This window comes from Triticum dicoccoides, chromosome 7B, assembly GCF_002162155.2.
Source record: "Triticum dicoccoides isolate Atlit2015 ecotype Zavitan chromosome 7B, WEW_v2.0, whole genome shotgun sequence".
Taxonomy (NCBI): domain Eukaryota; kingdom Viridiplantae; phylum Streptophyta; class Magnoliopsida; order Poales; family Poaceae; genus Triticum; species Triticum dicoccoides.
In genome coordinates, this window is record NC_041393.1 from 196,603,365 (window position 1) to 196,612,513 (window position 9,149).

Genomic DNA, 9,149 nt, shown 5'->3' on the forward strand with positions numbered 1-9,149 from the left:
CTGAGTTGGGAAACGTGGAAGACATCGTGGACTCTGGAGAGGTGCGGAGGTAGCTCCAACTGGTAGGCAACTTCTCCTCGTTTGGCGAGAATGTGAAAAGGTCCAATGTAACGAGGAGCCAATTTGCCTTTGATACCGAAACGATGAGTTCCCTTCAGAGGGGTAACCCGAAGATAAGCCTTCTCGTCAACCTCGAAGGTCACAGCCTTATGTTTTCGGTCATATTGACTCTTTTGACGAGATTGGGCTGTTTTCAACTTTTCACGAACGATGCGAACTTGTTCTTCTGCTTCCTGAATCATATCCGGGCCAAAGAATTGTATTTCCCCGGTCTCTGACCAGTTAAGGGGTGTTCGACACCGTCGTCCATAGAGAACTTCAAAAGGGGCTTTACCCAAGCTAGATTGATAGCTGTTGTTGTAAGCGAATTCGGCAAATGGAAGGCACTTCTCCCAATCCATTCCGAATGAGATAACAGAGGCTCGAAGCATGTCTTCTAGAATTTGGTTGACGCGTTCCACTTGACCACTCGACTGAGGGTGGAAAGCGGTGCTAAAGGAGAGACGGGTTCCCATAGCATTTTGGAAACTTTCCCAAAATCGAGAGGTGAAAAGACTTCCTCGATCCGAGTTAATTTCCAAAGGAACACCATGGAGAGACACTATCCGGGAGATGTATAAGTCTGCCAATTGACTAGCGGTTATACTCTCACGAACAGGTAGGAAATGGGCTACTTTGGAAAGACGATCGACAACAACGAAGATAGCATTATTCCCTCTCTTGGTCCTGGGAAAACCGGTAATGAAATCCATACCAATTTTATCCCATTTCCATTCAGGAATAGCTAAGGGTTGAAGGGTGCCAGCAGGCCGTTGATGCTCTGCTTTTACACGACGACAGACGTCGCAATTAGCAATATACTGAGCAATTTCTCTCTTCATCCTAGTCCACCAGAACCTCTGGCATAGGTCCTGATACATCTTGGTACTACCGGGATGAATGGTGAGAGGAGATTCATGAGCTTCCTTAAGGATCAATCGTCTCAGGTTTCGCACCTTGGGAACCACTAATCGATTTCCGAAGTATACGACCCCTTGATCATCAATGGAGAAACAATTCGCAACTCCTTTCTTGATGTTTCTCTTGATGCGGGAAATTCCCGGATCTACCTTCTGTGCTTTGATGATCTGATCCGTAAGGGTAGGTTTCGCCACCAAGGCGGAAAGAAAACCTTGAGGAACAATGTGAAGGTTAAGCTTCCGAAATTCCTCATGGAGAAGCGGTTGACTTTGCTGTAACATCAGGTTGTTACAATAAGATTTACGACTTAGCGCATCAGCCATGACGTTGGCTTTCCCTGGGGTGTAAGTTATTCCTAAGTCGAAGTCTGTGATCAACTCAACCCAACGTCTTTGCCTGAGATTCAAATCCGGTTGGGTAAAAATGTACTTCAGACTTTGGTGATCAGTGAATATTTCGCAGCGGTTACCGAGGAGGTAATGTCGCCAGGTCTTAAGTGCATAGACTACGGCTGCAAGCTCTAGATCATGAGTAGGATAATTCTCCTCATGTGGGTGCAATTGCCGTGAGGCGTAAGCAATTACATGTCGATCTTGCATGAGAATACAGCCTAGTCCTTGTCGCGAGGCGTCGCAGTAGATAACAAAGTCCTTGGAGAAGTCTGGCGGTACCAGTACAGGAGCAGAGGTCAGGCGTCTTTTCAGTTCCTGAAAGTTGTGCTCACATTGTGAAGTCCATTCGAACTTCTTATCTTTCTTAAGGAGTTCGGTTAGAGGTTTAGCATCTTTGGAGAAGTTTTCGACAATGCGACGGCAATAACTCGCTAAGCCTAGAAAACTCCAAACTTGCTTGACCGATTCAGGTGGAGTCCAATTAAGGACGGCTTGAACTCGCTCAGGGTTAACAGCAATACCTTTACCAGATATTACATGACCCAGATAGGTCACTTCTGACAACCAAAATTCACATTTGGAAAACTTGGCATAAAGGCGGTGCTCTCGAAGTTTCTTCAACACTAGCCTTAGATGTTCGGCATGTTCTTCCTCGTTCTTGGAATAGATGAGTATATCATCGAGATAAACTACGACGAATTTATCCAAATACTCCATCAAGATTGAGTTCATTAACCGAGAAAAGGTGGCTGGAGCGTTGGTTAAACCGAAGGACATGACGGTGTACTCGTATTGGCCATAACGAGTAACAAAGGCCGTTTTAGGAATGTCCCCGTTTCTGATTTTGATTTGATGGTAGCCCAACCTCAAATCCATCTTGGAGAAGACTGAGGATCCAGCGAGCTGATCATACAGGTCGTTGATCCTAGGGAGCAGATATTTGTTCTTGATTGTGACCAAATTGACCGGTCGGTAATCTACAACCATCCGGTCCGTACCATCCTTCTTCTTGACGAATAGGACGGGGCAAGCCCACGGAGATGAACTAGGTTGGATGAAACCCTTTTTCAAGGACTCATCGAGTTGTTTCTTAAGCTCGGCTAGTTCTAGTGGTGCCATCTTATAAGGTCTTCTAGAAATTGGAACGGTTCCTGGAATGAGGTCTATTACGAACTCAACATCCCTGTCAGGTGGAACACCTGGCAATTCCTCTGGGAAGACATCCGGAAAGTCACGGACTACCGGAACGTCCTCAAGGTCTGGCAAAGGGCTGGCGTTAAGAGAATATAATTGTCGTTTGGCTAATCGGGTCAAGACATTGACTATCTTCCCCGAAGGATGAGTGAGTTGAACAGTCCTAGAGAAGCAATCAATTTTGGCATGATGAGCCGACATCCAGTCCATACCCAAAATGATATTAATATCTGAAGATTTGAGAGCTATCAAAGATGCAAGGAAAACAAGTCTGTCGACTTGGATTTCATTTCCATAACTTACCCTGGAGGTCTGCCATCTAGAACCAGGAGTAGAAATTTCCATAGTGGATGGCATGTCACAGAATGCGGTGTTATGCAGACGGGCATAATTCTCGGATATAAATGAATGAGAGGCTCCTGTATTGAAAAGAACAGATGCCGGGTGGCAATTAACAAGGAGCGTACCGAGAACGACGTTGGGATCCTCTTGAGCTTCTTCGGCAGAGATACAGTTGACATGGCCACGTGTAACGGTGGCCGGCTTGGCGTGGAACACTTTCCCTGTCGGCTTGCCACGGCCAACAGCTTTAGCAGACTGGTTGGGGTTGGTCTGGGGACACTCACGCATATAGTGACCAGATTCCCCACACTTGAAACAAGTCACGGAACTGGTACGTGGAGGAGCATTGTTGGTTGGACCACCATAGGGCTTGGCTGGTGCAGTCTGTTGTATGGGGCGAGGCGCCTGGAAGGATGGCCTCGGTGTGAACCTGGGTGGCAGGGCAGTGTTGGGCACCCACACGCGGCGCTTCTGGGGACCAGCACCGGATGAGGAACCCATGTCACGGCCATGCTTGCGTGTTGCGTCATAATCAGTCTGACCAGTCTCAGCACTGATGGCCTTGTTAACAAGTTTCTGAAAAGATGTGCACTCATGCAGACGGAGGTCGCGGCGAAGCTCAGGACTAAGTCCCTTACGGAACCTTGCTTGCTTCTTGGCATCAGTAGAAACTTCCTCAGTTGCATATCGTGCGAGGTTACCAAACTCCCTGCTGTAAGCATCCACAGAGAGTCGTCCTTGGGTGAAATTGCAAAATTCCTCACGTTTACGGTCCATGAGACCCTCCGGAATGTGATGTTCACGGAAAGCCTCACTGCATTCAGCCCAAGTAGTGACATGGCCCGCTGGGCGCATAGCTCCATAATTCTCCCACCATAGACTGGCGGGGCCTTCAAGATGATATGCAGCAAAGGTGACCTTGTCAGCCTCAGCTACTAGCGCGGAACGCAGCTTGTGAGAGATACTGCGAAGCCAGTCATCAGCGTCGAGAGGCTCGACGGAGTGGTGGAACGTGGGTGGATGTAACTTGATAAAATCACTGAGTGACACCACGTTAGTCCTCTGATGGTGTGTCGTGTTCTGTTCAATACGCTCCAACAAATGGTTGGTCTCCCGCTTGTTTCTTTCGGCTTCCATCATAACCTCGGCTAGGGAAGGAGGATGAGGCAGATTTGCATTCCTGACTTCGCTGCCTTCGGCCTGCTCTTGGGGAGCAGGGTTAGTGCGCGTGTTGACCATCCTAGGTAAACAAGACAATGATTAAGTCAGGATGATAAAATTCCGACATAGGATACAGAATGTAAGGAATAACGTGGAATGCAAGATGATCATCCGTATGACATGGTAGATACAGAAACTGCTTCTTTATTCCATCGTCATACACACCATACAGGGTTTAGTACAAGAACAAACAAGGTACTATTACGGTGAAAAGAGGATTACATCTCATCGGAGGCATTCCAAGCTCCTATACATTATTTTTCTACACCCCCGGAAGTCGGTACAAACTAGGTCATATCCCACGAGTCACGCAGGACGATAGACGACACAGCTAACACGAACTAGGGATACTACTACTAACTCAGACCGATCCGTAGTAGTCCTCGTAGAAGTCACCTCCATAGCCTGGAAGCTCAGCATGATCATCCGGAAACAGACGATCTCGCGGAGCTTGTGGACCATAGGGGCTAGGATGAGGTCTTGGACCAACAGACGGTGGCCTGCGGGGACCGCGAGGTGGGGTGATGCCTCCTACATCACGCCAACCCATCACGTCTGGCAGAGCAGATCTCACAGGATAGAGATCGCGCATATCCGAATATCCAGCTTGCACCGCCGGTGCAAACCGAGTCAATGTGGCCCAATGGTCAGCACGGGTATTGAAGAGCTCTAACCTCAAGGCCCGATTTTCACGGTCCTTATCCTCGAGCATCTCAGCAGGAGTGCGAGTCCGTGAATCCTCCTGAGTGGGGTCAGCATAGATAGCCTGAAGATACCCTTGTGCTCCCGGAAGTGATCCTGGCATATACCGGAAATCAGAGTCCCGAAATAGACCAGATCTGACTCGCATGATGGTCATCATAGAGTAGGCGGCGTCCTGCACAGCCATTTCAATAGTAACCCCGAGTCCATAGGATCAGTGAAGGGGCTCGGTGGACCCAGGATAAGATGGAAATATCCTGACAGTGCAGAGATACTGGCTTTGATTAAAGTCTCGGAATTGCTCTTCGACCGTGTACTCCGGATACCAACGGTATCCAGCCTCAGTCATTACCCTGACCAACATGGCAGTATGGCCGGGTACATCTAGGCATCGAGTCAGGCGAACCACTTGATTGAGGTCGCGAGTGGCCATCTGAAAGCACAATCATAATGCAAAGGCATTATAATTTCTAGCAAAATTTCGGCAGCATAACAGCTGTAAATGCTCAAGAAGGATTTTGAGACATTTGACAAAGGATTTCATACACACTCAACATCATCATATCAAGGTTCTGAGTCCATCCTAACAACATAATGTGGTAGTAGAACTGAACTAGGCTTGTATCCATCAGACCTATAAGGTACTACTGATTAGTAACACGTGATCCTGATAGAGAGAATAGATCCTAATTCCTTAACCCCCGGTGGATGAATAGACTGACTCAGATCAGAATGTCATAAGATAAAGAAGTAAAAAGAGCCTTACGTTCCAACCCACAAACAATTCCCCTACATATAACTAAAGAATTTCTAGACTCAACATCGACCAGTTTGGCTTGGAGAACCTACAGGCAGTCCGGCTCTAATGCCAACGCTGTCAGGACCCCGACTCGATGTCACATCGATCTAGCTTGTAACACCTCATATCACCTTGCGGCCTCACGCACGGTATCCCCACGGGTGTCGCCTTACCTTTGTCCGGGACCGTTTGCGCCTTTTGGCTCACGTATATGATAGTGTCGCTAGCATCCATATGATAAAGAGCCCGGGCTGACATGACTAGTCGTAAACCCAAAGTGGCACAGACTTACAGGGACAGGCATCCATGACCCAGCAACGAACGTGTCGGTCAACAGCAAGTGGGTCCGGGCTGTAGCACTGGGCTAGCAGGACTCCGGTAAACCGGGCTGTAGCGGGCTAACAGGACTCCGGTACTCAATGCGTGACATTTCCCCGAAGGGACAGACACAGGAACGAAGAAGGACACATGCCGGCCAGCCTAAGTGTTCCCGAGCAGTAGCAAGCTACCATGGCTCAGAGGTAACACTAGGAGACATTTCCCGGTAAGAGAGGCTACTAAGGATAAACAACTAGATAGTCAGATCCCACACATACCAAGCATTTCAAACATACACGCAATATGCTCGATATGTGCAAATACAACAAGGCATCACAACATGACTCTATGACACAAGTACTTTATTTAAGGCTCAGAGAGCCATACATAACATACACAAAGGTACGGGTCACATGACCCAGCATTCAAGTCATACAGTCGTACAAACCAGCAGCGGAAGTAACTTGTCTGAGTACAGACAACTAGTAAAAATAAAAGAGGCTTGGAAAGCCTAGCTATACTACGAGGTCCTTCACAAGCTCAGGATCTCCACCTGGGCCTTAGCCTACTCATTGATGTCAACGTCTACGTAGAACCCATCAGGAGGGGTTGCAGCGTCTTCTGTGAAAAATGTAAATTATAGCAACATGAGTACAGAGGTACTCAGCAAGACTTACATCAGATCCTACATACATGCACATTATCAAGAAGGGTTGGTGGAGTTGTTGCAGCAAGCCAGCTTTGACTCTTGGCTAGGCTAACCTACGAGACTCCAACTCGAAATGGTTTTGCGCACACGAGTCCGCTACTCACCAATTCAATACACTACCGAGGATCCACCTCCGTCTTCCTACGGAAGAGCCATCCTCGGCACTCACACTTATCTTGAGGCTTTTAGTAGTTTCCATTTACTTGTCTATGAACTGTATAGGCAACCAAGTAGTCCTTTACCGCGGATCCGGCTATTCGAATAGATCATGATAACCCTGCAGGGGTGTACTTCTTCATACACGCTCTCACCACTTACCGTCGTTTACACGACATGTACTCGGCAACCTTCAAGCGGAAGCCCAACGTGGGTGTCGGCCACGACCTACCTAACCACCTAAGCCTCCAGTCCAGGTTTATCGCCTATCCAGGTTCCATCCGTAGGGAGTCCGGCCGAGGTTTCCCATACGGCCCCGAACGATGTGAACAGGGTTCCCGAGATACCTAACGGGTATTCGGTACACCCGGCCATGTACCTACCGCATCACAGCCCACCCCTACGGTCAGCGCTGTCCATGGCCTCCAGTAGGCTACAAACACCAGAAACTACTTGCAACTCCTGGACGGAGAACTAGGGTGAATAAGAAGCCGAGAGGGTCCATTGGTTTCGGGCCCAATGCATGGTAGTAGCTGATTCTTAAATCACACATACAGATCTCAGTGCTTAAGGTCGGCTTCAATGAAACAACCCACCATGTACTCCTACATGGCCTCTCATCGATACCTTTACCAAATCGTGTTCACCACACCACTCTTATTACCGACATCATCATTTCACTCTAGCCCATCACCCAGATGAACCAGACCTGACACGACTCTAAGCATAGCAGGCATAGCAAGGTAGGAACAACACATACATATGGCTCAATCAACTCCTACACATGCTAGTGGGTTTCATCTAGTTACTGTGGCAATGACAGGTCATGCAGAGGAAGTGGGTTCAACTACCGTAGCACACAGCAGTTTGAAACGCGTTGTCTTAATGCAGTAAAAGAGAGCAGGAGCGAGAACATGGGATTGTATCGATATGATCAAATGGTTGGTTGCTTGCCTGATGGTTCGATGCACTGATACGGTTCTTCGTTAGGGTAATCACGATACTCCTCAGAGGCAGATCCTGCCGCAAGAACACCGATACACAACCATCACCAAACAGTGTGCAACAATATGATGCATGCATGAAACATAGCAATATGAGTGTGTTGGGCTAATGCAACTAAGACCAGAAGGGTTTGTACCAATTTGGATCAAAGATTCAAATTTCAAACTCAATTATGGTCCTTTAAAGTGTTTTTCCTTGTTCTGCATTAAACATCAAGTTAACTTGTTTAGTCATGAATGAAAATAGTACAGATGGATAGATTGGATTTTTCTGATCATTTTTCATATATAATTTGTCTGATTTGGAGTTACAGAATAAAAGTTATGAATTCTTGAAGTTTAAATTATATTCTGGAATTTCCTATATTAGAATAATTCCAGAAAATCAATTATTGCGTCAGCCTGACGTCAGTGTGACGTCAGCAGGTCAACGGAACACGTCCGGGTAAAACCTGACAGTGGGTCCCACATGTCAGGGTGATTAAATTAATTAAAGTTTAATTAAACTAAACCTGTTTAATTAAGAGGGCTGGGCCCCACCTGTCATTGACTCAGGGGAGTCAACCAGGGCCCACCCGTGGTCAAACCCGGGTCGGCTGCACCGGCGTTTAGCCGCCGGCGAGCCCGACGCGGCGGCGGAAGTGGTTTTGGCTGTTTCGGCCACCAAATGGGTCACGGAGACCACCGGAGTGGAGCTGAGGACGAGCCGCAGCTCTTGGTGGAGTCCGTTGGGGTCGGGGTGGCCGGAGTTGGCGCCGGCGACGACTTTGGCGGCCACCGGGGTTCGGCCGAAGACGAACTTGACGCTAGATGGGTCGGTGAGGCTCGGGGAGTGGCTAGCTAGGTGCTACGTGACACGGTGAGTATGATGGACACCGTGGAGTGGCCGGAGGGTGACCGGGAGCACGTCGGCGACGAGCTCCACGGCGGTGGCTGCGGTTGAGCTCCGGGAGGTCGCTACACGGCTCGGGAGCAAGAACGGAAGGAAGGGGAAGATGGCTAAGCTCACAGTGAGTGCGACGAAGCCCTTGGTGTGGCCGGAGATGGACCGGAGCGACGACGGCGTTGAAGGGGATCTCCGGCGACGGTAGTTCGGGCGAGGTCGTTGCGGTGGACTCGGGCGTTGCGAGCGCTCGGGGCTCGGCTTGCTCGATGGAGTGGACAGCGGCGGAGCTCCTGGATATGGTGAGAGGACGCACGGGCGGCGGGGAGCACGGCTACGGCGAAGGCACAGCGATGGTGGCGTCGGTCATGGCGGGGGAGCGCGAGGGGGAGGAGCTGGAGAGGAGAGG